Genomic DNA, 13,721 nt, shown 5'->3' with positions numbered 1-13,721 from the left:
ATTAGATTCTTGCTCACCACTTTGAAAGTTTTCTATGTCTTGGATAAAGACCTTAAAGCCTTGGAAGAGCCTAAGGAAGTTGATACTCAAGAAGTTGTCAAAGAAAGGAAGAAGCGCGAAGAAGATGAATTGATATGTAGGGGTCACATCCTCAATGCCCTCTCAGATAGGCTCTATGATATCTTCACCAACACCAAGACTGCCAAGGACAATTGGGAGGTCTTGGAAAAGAATTACAAAGTGGAAGAGGAAGGTATTAAGAAATTCTTTATTACTCAATATATTGACTTTCAATTTTATGATGATAAACCCCTTCTCCCTCAAATTCATGAGCTGCAAATTATTCTGAATAAATTATTTACTCTTTCGATTGTATTTTCGGAACAATTTCTTGTTGTTGCCATTATAGCCAGGTTACCTCCTTCTTGGAGAGGCTATAGAAAGAAGATTCTCCATAGAAGTGAAGAGATTTCTTTGGAAGAAATTCTCAAACACTTGATAATTGAGGGGAATCTTGCTCTAGAGATATGAATGAAGAGAAGTCCAATGGAGAAATGTCCAATTGACTCTTGCCTCATTTTTTTGGCTCCTCTTGAACCTACAATCTCTAGCAAAGTGGCCATTCTTTCCACACACAAAGCAAGGTCCCCAAGCCATTCATGGAAAGGTGAGTGGATGGTAGTATGATACTTGTGTCACCATTGATATTACCTGTGATAGAACTCTATTCAAGACATTTGAATCCTCAAAGTAAGGGCATGAGATCCAAATGGACAATGAGAAAAGGTCCAAGGTTGAAGGAAAGGGAACTATTGATTTGTTCTTCACATCCTGCAAGAAGGTTTTACTCACCAATGTTTTTTATATACTGGAAATGAGTAGAAACCTTGTGAGTGGCAATTTACTTGGCAAACTGGAAATCAAGGTTGTGATAGATTTCGGCAAGCTAATTTTATCAAAAGACAGTGTTTTTGTGGGAAATGGACATGCTTGTGATGGAATGTTCAAACTTGGTACTTCAATTGATCACGTGAACAATACATTTTCTTCTTGTTGTTGTTATATGCTTGAATCAAAATCTATTACTTTGTGGCACATTAGACATGCACATATAGGATTTAGCATAATTAAAAGGGCTGTCAAATGTGGATTAATTGATTGTGACAATGTTGAGCATGACAAATGTGAATTATGTGTTAAATTTAAAATGGTAAAGAAACATTTTCCTAGTGTCGAAAGGAACTCTAAGTTGTTAGATTTAACACATAGTGATTTATGTGAACTTAATGGAATGGTGACTAGAGGAGGAAGTAGATATTTTATTACTTTCATTGATGATTGCTCTAGGTTCACATATGTATATTTTCTTAAAAATAAAGATGAAGCATTTCATGTATTTAAGGTGTATCAAGCAGAAGATGAAAATCAACTTGAAAGGAAAATTAAAGTGCTTAGAAGTGATAGGGGTGGTAAATATTTTTAAAATGAATTTAACTTGTTTGGTGAAAATCATGGAATAATTCATGAATGCACAACCCCTTATACTCTACAACAAAGTGGTATAATGGAAAGGAAAAATAGAACATTTATTGAGGTGATTAATGCTATGCTATTACACTCTAAATTAAATTTTAGTTTGTGGGGTGAAGCCTTTCTATCCGATTGTCATATTTTGAATAGTATTCCCATGAAGAAAAATAATATATCTCCATATTAGTTATGGAAATAAAAGAAACCAAACATTGGTTATCTTAAAGTGTGGGGGTGTCTTGCTTATTGCAAGAGCACCGATCTTAAAAGGACCAAGTTGGCTCCAAGGGCTATAAGATGTGTGTTAGTGGGTTATTCCCAAAATAGCAAAGCTTATAGATTATTAGACTTGGAGTCTAATGTAATAATTGAATCTAGAGAGGTTTAGTTCTTTGAGAACATGTCATGCGATGACAACAAACTAGAACCAACTCAAACTAGAGAGCCTCAAGAGGAGACTCCTAGAATAGTTGGTGAGCATCCTCAATTTCCTAGAAGGAGCCAAAGGCTAAAAGATTTGGGATCAAGTGAGAAGTGTTCTCCAATAGAGACATTATACCTTGTTGAAGGTGATAATGAGGAAGTTACTTAGAAACATCCAATAGTACTTCAAATAGAAGATGATCCCAAAACCTTCAATGAAAGAATGTCTTCAAGAGACTCTACCTTTTGGAATGAGGCAATTAATGATGAAATGGATTCAATTATGTCAAACCACACTTGGGAATTGGTTCACCTTCCAAAGGGATCCAAACCAATTGGGTGCAAATGGGTATTTAGAAAGAAATACCATACCGATGGCACCATACAAACCTTCAAGGCTAGGCTAGTAGCCAAAGGATTCAAACAAAGAGGATTCAAACAAAGAGATGGAATAGATTACTTTGAAACATATGCACCGATAGCAAGAACTACTTATATAAGATTTTTGTTTACCTTATCATCTATATACAACATTTATGTTCACCAAATTGATGACAAAACAACATTCCTAAATAGGGATCTTGAGGAGGAGGTCTATATGGAACAATTGGAAGGTTTTGTTCTTCAAGGAAATGAACATAAAGTGTGTAGACTTATCAAATCATTATATGGTTTGAAACAAGCTCCAAAACAATGGCATGAGAAGTTTGATAAAGTCATTGTTTCTAATGGATTTAGACACAACAATTCGGACAAATGCTTATACTACAAGACTTGTGGTGACTTAGTCATACTTGTGTGTCTATATGTAGATGATATGTTGATTTTGAGTAATGACACGAAAGGAATAATAGAAATGAAGAGGTTTCTATCTTTTAAATTTAAAATGAAAGACCTTAGAGATGTGGATAACATTCTAGGTATCAAAGTTAGAAGGAATAGTGGGGGTTTTTTGTTGAGTCAAACCCACTATGTTGAGAAAGTGCTCGACAAATTCAGTCATCTCAAAATCAAAGATGTACAATCACCATTTGATTAAAACATGAAGTTTGAAAATAATGAAGGAAGAGCAGTGGCTCAATTGGAATATGCAAGTGCAATAGGTAGCCTAATGTACGTTGCTCATTGCACAAGAAGGGATATTGCATATGCAGTTAGTAAACTTAGTAGGTTTACTAGCAATCCAAGTATCAAGCATTGGAAAGCTATTGAGAGAATTCTTTGTTATCTTAAGGGTACCAAAGATTATATTCTTCACTATAAAAAATTTCCAAAGATACTTGAAGGAAATTCCGATGCTAATTGGATATCGAGAGTTGGAGATAATCTCTCCACCACTAGTTGGGTGTTTACTCTTGGAGGAGGTGCAATCTCATGGGGATCCAAGAAGCAAACGTGTATATCACACTCAACCATGGAAGCGGGGTTTATATCTTTAGTGGCAAATGACAAAGAGGTCGAGTGGCTTAGGAATCTCATGATGGATATTCCTTTAACCACATATATGGTATCAACAATTTCAATACATTGTGATAACCAATACACACTTGCTAATGCATATAATAGTTGTATAATGGAAAGTGTAGACACAATAGTCTAAGACATGAATATGTGAGACATTTGATTTAAGGAGGAATCATATCAATCTCATATGTTAAGACAAGTGAGAACTTAGCGAATCCATTTACAAAACCTCTTTTGAGAAGGTTAGTATGTTCTACTTCAAAAGAGATGGAATGAAACTCCAAGAATAATAGATTCACCAATAATGGAAACCTAACTCTCAACTTGTACAAATCAAGGGAAAGAGTTCAATGGGTAAGAATAAGTCATTGATAAGTGAATATTTTCAATAGTAAAATTGATGATGAGTTCCATCTGAGATGGTTAATGTTGGTTGCTACCGAGTTAGGGTTAAGCCTAGAGCTTTTAATGAAGTTCAGTTGAGTGTAGCAAGCATCTATAAAGGTAGTAAAGATGTTGTAAGAAATCTACCTATGTAGACTTAGAGGTGGTGTCGCCTCTCATGGGAGTTGGAGTTTCTCCCCAAAAAGTTCATGAAGAGATGAGCACATGGCCATGATAGTGCTAAGCGAGAAAGTGGGAAAAACAAAAGATGTGGTGAAGGTGTGTGAGGTATCACTGGTTTTATCATATGGAATACTTAGTTCAAGCTTTAAGCAACTAATGATTTCAAGAAGACCTTGTGGTATTTTCACTAAGGTCAAGTTCAAACTAAAAGGCACTTTATTTTATGCACCAAAACTATTTAAGCTAAAGAATAAAGCTTTTATTTAACAAAGTGGGGGATTGTTATGATTGGTTAAATACAAATGATAAGTGTTAAAATACTAGCAAGGTATAAACACTTAGTAAAATTCACATAATGAAGATCTGAAATTTGAGCTTCAATTGTAGGCACTTACAAAATGCAAATTTGGGTCCAAAGTTATACATGAAAGTATCTAAGGGTTCCCAAAAAGTTTACTAGCATTTAGAGCATTTTTTGGATCTTTGGAAGAGTCCAAAGTTAGAGAGGGTGACGATACATCTCCACCTGAGTGGTGAGACATCGCTTGAAGCCTAGGGTTTTAAGAAACCCTAACAAACAACGCATCACCTGCATGCAGGCGACGCGTCACCTACTGTAGTACATGAATTATGTAAAATACTCATAATGACATGTTTTTCAAGTCTAATCCTATTGGTTAGACCTAATGACGATGCCTACTCTATATAAGGGTCAAAATATTGTTACGGGAGACTTGATCACTCTTTCCAATCTTTCCCTACCCTCTCTCTCTCTCTCTCTAGCTCCAAGAATCTCTATTTTTTCTCCAAGAACTCTCCAAGAAAGTGCTTGACTTTAAGATTTTAAAGTTTGTTCAATCTCAATCCTCAGTTCCTCAAGAAAACGCCTCAAGCATCCATGGGGGCTAAGAAATAGAGTATTAGGACAACATTTTGCAACGTGTATAATCCTTGTTTTGTGTTTTGGTTTGCTCAAAGGATTATCTAAAAGTTGTGGTCTTGCCTAGGGTTTTGAAGCTTCATCAAAGTTGAAGAACACCATTGTTCTACTTGGGTTTGCATGTTCTTTCTCAATCTTTTTAAGTATACGTTAATCCAAATTTTGTGTAGATTTTATTTATTGAGGTGGTGTTATCTCACTCTCCCCCAACAGAATATGTACGCATGTTGCTAGTGACAAGCTCGACTCATGGTTCGGTAACTAATGGGTTGAATATGTGTTTAATTGTCTAGATGAAATATATATGTCTTATCTGCATGCTAGAATAGGAAGCATGAAATATACTGATAGGGTCTAGCCCTTGACTACTATGTGGATATGAAAGGATATGCTTATTAGCATTACTGTTGTGTGTGGAAATTGTAGAAATGCTTATTAGCATTATTATTATTATTACATGTGTATGCTTAATTGTTAATTTTTTTACTGTGGGATAGTTTCTGGACACTGTTGTCATTGCCTGATAAGCCGAGTCGTTGATTGCAAATATACTTGGGGAGTTATGCCTCCGAGGTGATCAATGTGACTAGCCAGTGCTGATATCGAGGCTAGAGATGATAATCAGGGTCAGAACCCTCCATCTACTCCTCAGAGCTGGCAGCAGATGATTGCATAAATGCCATCAAGGCTCCTTAGGCAAGAAGAAGAGATTAGGCAGTTGAGACAGTAGGTTTCGCCATGGAATGTTGCCTAGCTAGTGCCACCAGTTGAGGTACTAGTTTTGGGATAGCCATAAGCCAAAAACAGGTGGGAACCGTTATACGAGAGGTTCACAAAGAAACACCCTCCTACCTTTGTAGAGTCCAAGAACTTTACTTAGCTAAGTTAGATAGTAGTATAATAGTAATAATAGTATTATTGTTATAACTGTGGATTTTTGGTTCAGACCGGGATTTATTTGGACACTCATAGTAGTACTTGTAGATTTTCTAAGTTTAACCTATAGTGTAGGAATATTAATTATAACCTAAGGTTTGATTAATATGACTGATATTGAGGATAATATTTAGTATACTATAAGGTTTATATAAGAACCAATAGGAAAATAGCACATGTTATGTATGGGTTATTAATGATTAAGTATTTTGAGGATTAAATTTATTAAGGGTAAAATTTGAATGCTCTAAGGTCAGTCAGCAGCTTTGAAAACGTAAAAGGGCTTAGTCAAGGCTGTTTAGTCAATTCAAATTAAGCTAAAAATGTGTAATTTCGTGTTTAAATAATCAGTGTATGTCGATATATCGCAGCTATAGGGGGCGATATATCGCAGCACGAAGATACGAAAAACCCGAAATGATGCACAATTGCCTCGGACATACTGGCCCAGGAGATATATCGCCTACAGGGGGCGATATATAGCCCCTCTCAGCACATTTTGAAAGTTTTCAAAATCATTTCCCATTCAAACCTTCAACCTATTGATAAGTCCAGCACCTTTTTGAACGAGTCTTCAGCCTCTGCTGAACGATAATTCAAATTATTTTCACCTAAAAATCCATTATTTTTATTCAAGTTAAATGAAGATCTCTTCATTCCTAAACTCTATAAATAGGACCTAGTACCCAGCCATTATTCATCTATTACTCTAAGTTCAGAGGCTGCAAGTTGTTAGGTGAGTGTGAGAGTGTAAACACTTGGGTTGGGAATCATAAGCTTATCAAACACTTGGGAAGTAAGGTTTTATAGCATTTTGGTTCAAGGTTTAGATTGGTCTTACAAGTCTTCAAGGTATTTCCACACTCTAGTTCATTGGTATTATTTTATTTAAGTTCTCATAGTCTTCTACTCAGCCTGCTAACCTTATTCTTTATTTTGGTTAGGAAATCTAAGAACTTGCACATAAGTTTTTGGTAAGTATATTCTCAATGGTTTAGTCCTTCCATTCCTTTCATTTCTTTTTCTTCAATTTACTCACCCTGTTATAAATGGTTTTTAGGAGTGTTCCAAAGTCCCAACTCTGTGCTCATATCCCGATAATTTTGGTAAGGAAAATAGGATAGAATTTATATGCTATATGCTTTTTATATGTTATCTTATGTTTTTTTTTATGTTATGAAATATGTTATGATTGAATATGTTTGTAGGCTTGGGCATATGACCTATATGACTAACAAGCCCCAAATAGATTATGGGCATATGACTTGCTTAGCTAGCAAGACCCCACTAATCTAATGGGCATATGACTTGTTTAGTCTATGGGACCCCAAGTAATAATGGTCATTATAGTATGTATATGATATAAGTGTTATGTTATGTTTTTATGTTTTTATGAAATTTATGTATATGGACTATGTGTTATATTTTTCCTTTCTGGGCATTAGGCTCACTCCTTTTTGTTTATATGTGCAGGAAAATAGTCTTAGTGGCGGAAAAGGTTCTTGGAAGCTTGGAGAATGTGTATTGGGGCGGAATGGATTCAAGAGCCGAGCGTTTCGATTCGAGGATGTAGTTTTGTTCCTTATGGTTTTTACATGTATTTTTCCGCATTTTATTATGTAAATCTCTTTTTTTTTATTATGTCATGTTTTGATTTTAAAACAATGGGATCCCATATCCTTAACTTAAATTTTATGTAAGTTTGACTTTTATTTTTACAAGTTTCTTAATAAAGTTATGGTATTTTCACTTGTAAGTTTTATTAAGGATTAGTGTTTATGAATAGTTTTTCGTTAATAGTCCAAAAGTCTAGAGTAGTTGGGTCGTTACAACCTTTGAGGGTGGGCTAGACCCACTGAGGGAAGAGTAGTGGATAAGTATGATTACCTACATCCTCGACTTTATGAGGGTTATAAGTAATGACAGGGTAACCTGTGCCACTTCTATGATCCAGGAGGATGCCCGTATTTGGTGGGAGGTTGTATCCCAGGCCCGAAATGTGTCTTTGATGGGTTGGGAATGGTTTTGAGAACTATTTAATGAGAAATACTACAATGACACATTTAGAACAACGAAGGTGGATGAGTTTACCAGTTTGGTTTAGGGCAATATGACAGTGACAAAATACGCCCTGAAGTTCGATAGGTTGGTCAAGTTTTCCTCTGACTTGGTGCCAACCAATGAGGTTAGGAGAGAATGGTCTGTTCAGGGGTTGAACGTCATCCAGAGTGTGCCCCTAACTCTGCACCTGGAGTCACTACTTATGCTCAGGTAGTATAGAAGGCCCTTACTACTGAGGGCGATGAGGACAAGATATGGTGTGAGATCATCGCTAAGCGCAAGGCCCATAGGGTGGCACCTCCATTTACTGGAACTGGTAGGGGCAGAAACCTTAGTGACCAGAAGAGAAAGGTTGCATATATATCAGGTACCCCTAGTTCAGGTAAGAGAGTTCGGGTACTCATGGTGGCCGTCAGGGTGAAAGTGAGGTCTGGAGAAGCTATCTAGAGTGTGCCAAGTGCATGAGATGCCATTTAGGAGAATTTCATGCTAAGGCATGCTTCCTATGTGGTGTTATGTGGGCCATCTTAAGAAATATTTCCCGCGGTTGAAGAAAGTGGAACTAAATAGGGGTGACAACTTAGTTCCAGCTCGAGTGTTCACGTTGACGCAATCAAAGGTTGAGGTGAGTCCCTCGGTAGTGACATGTTAGATTTTTAGCGCTGGCACCTCTTATACTGTACTTATTTATTCTGGTGCTACATATTATTTTGTATCCATTAGAGTGATAGACAAACTTTGTACACCTTGTGATTTGTGTGCTTTGGTGTTTGAGACCTTGCTGCCTACTGGGAATTGGTAGTCTCAAGGAGATGGGTCAGATCACTACAAGTAAAGATAGATAATAGGGAGTTTTCTATAGAGTGATTGAATTGGCAATGGAGGATTTTGGTATGATCTTAGGTATGGATTGGTTGGCTAAGTATGGAGCAACCATAGATTGTAAAAGGAGGATGGTGACTTTTGAGCCCAAGGGGGAGGATCCATTTGTATTTGTAGGTGCTATGAATGGGACTCACATTCCTATGATTTCAGCAATGAAGGCTAAAGACTTATTGTAAGGAGCTTGCATATGATTCCTAGATAGTGTGGTGGATACCACTATGGTCGTACTAGTTGTACTTGAAGAGATTAGATTGGTCTGTTAGTTCTTAGATGTGTTATTAGAGGATCTGTCAGGATTGCCACCACATCGTGAGATTGAGTTTGTTATTGAGTTGGCACTAGGAACAGAACTAGTATCTAGGGCACCATACAGAATGGCACCAGCGAAATTAAAAGAATTAAAGGTTCACTTGTAAGAACTACTTGATTTGGGATTCATCTAACCTAGTTTCTCTCCCTAGGGTGCACTAGTGTTGTTCGTGAAGAAGAGTGATGGGACGTTGAGGATGTGTATTGACTATCGAGAGCGAAATAAAGTGACTATCAAGAACAAGTATCCAGTGCCAAGGTTTGATGACTTGTTTGCCCTGGTAGCGTTCATGGATCTGATGAATAGGGTGTTCAAGGACTACCTGGATCGGTTCATGATTGTATTCATTGATGGCATTCTGATCGACTCTCAAGCAGAGATAGAACATGAGCAGCATCTTCGTTTGTTATTACAGATGTTAAGGGAACACAAGTTATATGCCAAGTTTAAGAAGTGGGAGTTGTGGTTACCTTAAGTGACATTTCTTGGCCGTATTGTTAGTAAGGATGGGATTCTGGTGGATCCAACCAAGATAAAGGCGGTGAGAGATTGGCCAAGACCAAGGAGTGCATCGAAGATTAGGATTTTCCTTAGCTTGGCTGGGTATTATCGACATTTTGAGGAAGGATTTTTGAAGATTGTAACACCATTGACCGATCTGACACACAAAAATTTGAAGTTCTTTTGGTCTGATAGATGTGAAAATAGTTTTTAGGAGTTCAAATAGCGATTGATTACTACACCAGTGCTCAATCTTCCTTCAGATTAGGAGAAGTTTGTATTTATTGTGATGCTTCGAGGAAGGGATTAGGATGTGTTTTGATGCAAGCTGGTAAAGTAATTGCTTATGCCTCAAGACAATTGCAAGGGTATGAGCAGCGGTACCCTACTCATGACCTAGAGTTAGCAACAGTGGTATTCGCACTAAAGGTGTGGATGCATTATCTGTATGGGGAGAAATGCTAGATTTATACTGATCATAAAATTTTGAAGTACTTTTTCATGCCGAAGGATCAAAATATAAGGCTGAGACGTTGGTTAGAGCTGGTAAAGGATTATGACTGTGAAATCCTTTACCATCTAGGGAAATCCAACGTGGTGGCAGACGCTTAAAGGAGATATCTGGAAAGTTGGCAGAAGATATGACTAGAGCAAGGATAGAGTTGGTGGTAGGCCGATTGGCCAATATTACTCTTCAGTCTACGCTCCTTGAAACAATAAGGGAAGCTCAAAGGAATGATCCCTAGTTAGAGAAGCATCAGGAGGACGTCCTAGCCAGAGTGGCTAAGGAATTTACTATTTCTGAGACAGGCATGTTGAGGTACAAGGATCGATTTGTGTTTCAATGGATGCTAGTATTAGACACAAGATTTTGGATGAGTCTCCCACCACTCCCTATTCATTGCACCCAAGCACCATGATGATGTATCAAGATCTAAATTTTTTTTATTGGTGGATAGGAATGAAGAATGATGCAGTTGAGTATGTGGCCAAGTGCCTAAGCTTTTAGCAAGTGAAGGTTGAACACTAGAGGCCAGCAGGGTTGTTACATCCATTGGGTATTCCTGAGTGGAAGTGGGAAGACATCACTATGGATTTTGTGGTGGGATTGCCTAGAACTATGGGACAGCACGACTCGGTATGGGTGATTGTTGATAAATATACCAAGTTAGCTCACTTTTTGCATATGAGGACAAACTATACCGTGGATCAGTATGGTGAGTTGTATGTGAGGGAGAATGTATGTCTCCATGGGGATCCAAAGTCTACAGTATCATATCGGGACCCCACATTTACTTTTAAGTTCTGGGGTGGCCTGCAGAAGGCTATGGGTACATAGAAGAAGTTCAGTACAACCTATCACCCTCAGACAAATGGATAGTTTGAGAGGAAGATTCAGATATTAGAGGATATGCTTCGGGCATGTGTGTTAGATTTTGGGGGAACTTGGAGTAGGCATCTTCCCTTGATTGAGTTTTCCTACAATAACAGTTATCAGTCGACTATCGGAGTGGCTCTTATGAAATGTTGTATGGTAGGAAGTGCAGACCACATGTTCATTCGAATGAAATGGGTGAGAGAAAATATATGGGTCCTGAGGCAGTTCAAAAGACTAGTGAGTCCATTGAGAAGATTAGAGCTTGAATGCTCACTTCACATAGTAAATAGAAAAGCTAGTCGAATCCAAAACGTTGGAATTGGGAGTTCCAAGCGAGAGACTATGTCTTTCTTAGAGTTTCACTGCTAAAAGAGGTAAAAATGTTTGGGAAGAAAAGAAATTTGAGCCCTAGGTTTGTTGGACATTTTGAGATCCTAGAAAGGATTGGGCAGGTAGCTTATAGATTGGCTATGCCTCCAGCTCTATCGGGAGTTTGTGATGTGTTTCATGTATCGATGCTTCATAGATATGTGTAGGATACAACACACTTGTTGATTTATGAGAACCTAAAGTTAGATCATGACTTCTCATGTGAGGAGAGGCCAGTACAAATTATAGACAGAAAGGATAAATTCTTGAGGAACAAGACTATTGCCTTAGTGAAGGTGTTGTGGAGGAGTTGTAACATAAAGGAAGCAACTTGGGAACTAGTGTCGGCGATGCAGGATCAGTATCCCAAGTTGTTTAGGTAAATTTCGATGATGAAATTTCTATTAGGACCCTATTTATAACGTCCGAAAACGCCTAATAAGGTTTAATACTTTGGTTATTGTTTCGGGAGGGCATGAGAGGAATTATTTTGAATTACGTGATTTTAGTTAAGTATATATACATATGATAATGTGAGTTATATGAGTTATATTATTATATGACTAGTTATGCATGTTCATGTGTACTAAATGTGTTTAAAGACCTACTTTTGTTAAAAAAAGCTTTTTCGTAATTTTGACCTGTTGAGAGTATATTTATAATTATTATGTGTTATGTGCTTGTCACCACATTATTATGTGGATATATTTGAGAAACTCAGCATGAGCGGATCCTTTCGAGCATTTTTAGGGGAAAAGTCACAATGGAGATAAATTCTTGGCTCGAGTCGAGCCAAGGTGTATTTTGGGAATTTTAATGTTTTGGAATTTATTGGTGAAAATAAATTGGTGAAATATTTGTGTTTGAGTGATTGGTGGATTAATTAGGAAATTTGAGGTGTAATTAGAGTATTGAGTGGAACGACCAAAATGCCTTTAGAATTTGGAGACAAGTGTTGATAGGAAGGAAAATTGGTCATTTAACCTTATAATTAGAGAAAAATAGGCTAAATTCCGGTGGCTTCTCTTCTTGTATGTTCTAAGTGTTCTCCTCTTTGGTTATAGCTTCCTCACCTCAAGCACAACCAAGCTCTCTTTGTCTTCCACAATTTTCTCAAGGTAATTGGTGGAATTGCAAGCTTAGAGAGTGGAGATAGCAGCTAGTGGCATCATCATCAACCTAGGAATTTCAAAATTCAGTGAATTAGTTTCTTCTGTTCTTAAGTTTTCATGTTCTTTTGGGTGTTCTTGAGTTTTAAACGTTTTGACTTTGAATTTTGAGTTTGGGAGGTTTTGGAAGGTTAAGTTGGATGTTTTAAGGATTGGGAATCGTTTATAACCTATTTGGAGGTTCGGTTACTGTTGGTTTTATGAATTTTAGTTGGGATTTTTGGAATTGGGAGTAAAAAGTTTTAGTTTAAGACTCAAAGTTTCAATTTGATAATTTAATGTGTTTTTTGGGTGTCTTGTTGTTTGTGGCTTATCTGATTTGTTTGAGGTTGGTATATGTCAGAAATTTTGTTGGAAGTCTATTTTGGGATTGAAATGCAGGGAAGAACACAGATTCTGGGTTTTTCACGGTGGCGCCACGACACATGTTGATGACCATTGTGGCGCGTATGCGTTTCTTCGAGAGCGGGTTTGCTCTCAGACTTCTGTAAAGACGCGGCCCTTTAGAAAGGTACCGCGATGCTAATTTCCAACTTTTGAGGGATGCCTCTCAGACTTCTGTGGCACCGTGGCCCTTTACGAGGGCACCGCGACACTAATGTCTTTTCAGGGTATGTTTTTAGGGTTTTGGGAGTTAGGCTCGAGGGACGATTCCACTACCCGGTTTAATGAAATCAAACATTCTGAGAGCTAGGGCTTATCCTTTGAGCCCATTATCAGATATAGTTCCGGATAAGTGTACCACTTATATTGTGACTAGGGTTTCCACAAGGCTCGGAGAAGGGATTGCACTCGGGTTCATTATGTTTTCTACATAAGACTCGAGGTAAGAAAAATGGCACTTGCACCGAGACTTGGGCACCGACCCTGACTATGGAACACGATTATAACCGTGCCTTGAATATGTTTAGTGTTGAATGTGTTTACCCTATAACTGCATAGGTTGCATCAGTTCTTTGTAATTTTTTGTGATAGATCGGCTAAGGGATTGTAATTAGCAATAAACATGTGGAACGTAGGCTGTTATGACAAGGCCATTATGGGGGTGCAGTATGTACCTATTCGGCATAGGTCGTTATACTTGTTTAAAAGTAAACATGAATCCTTTTATGATCAGTGAATTATGTATTTGATGTTGATGCTTATTTGAATACCTGTTATATATGACTGGGTTTTCTTGCGGGGCCT

Source organism: Humulus lupulus, chromosome 1 (genome assembly GCF_963169125.1).
Source record: "Humulus lupulus chromosome 1, drHumLupu1.1, whole genome shotgun sequence".
Taxonomy (NCBI): domain Eukaryota; kingdom Viridiplantae; phylum Streptophyta; class Magnoliopsida; order Rosales; family Cannabaceae; genus Humulus; species Humulus lupulus.
The sequence above is the reverse complement of the archived record's forward strand: the minus strand, read 5'-3'. Positions refer to the sequence as shown.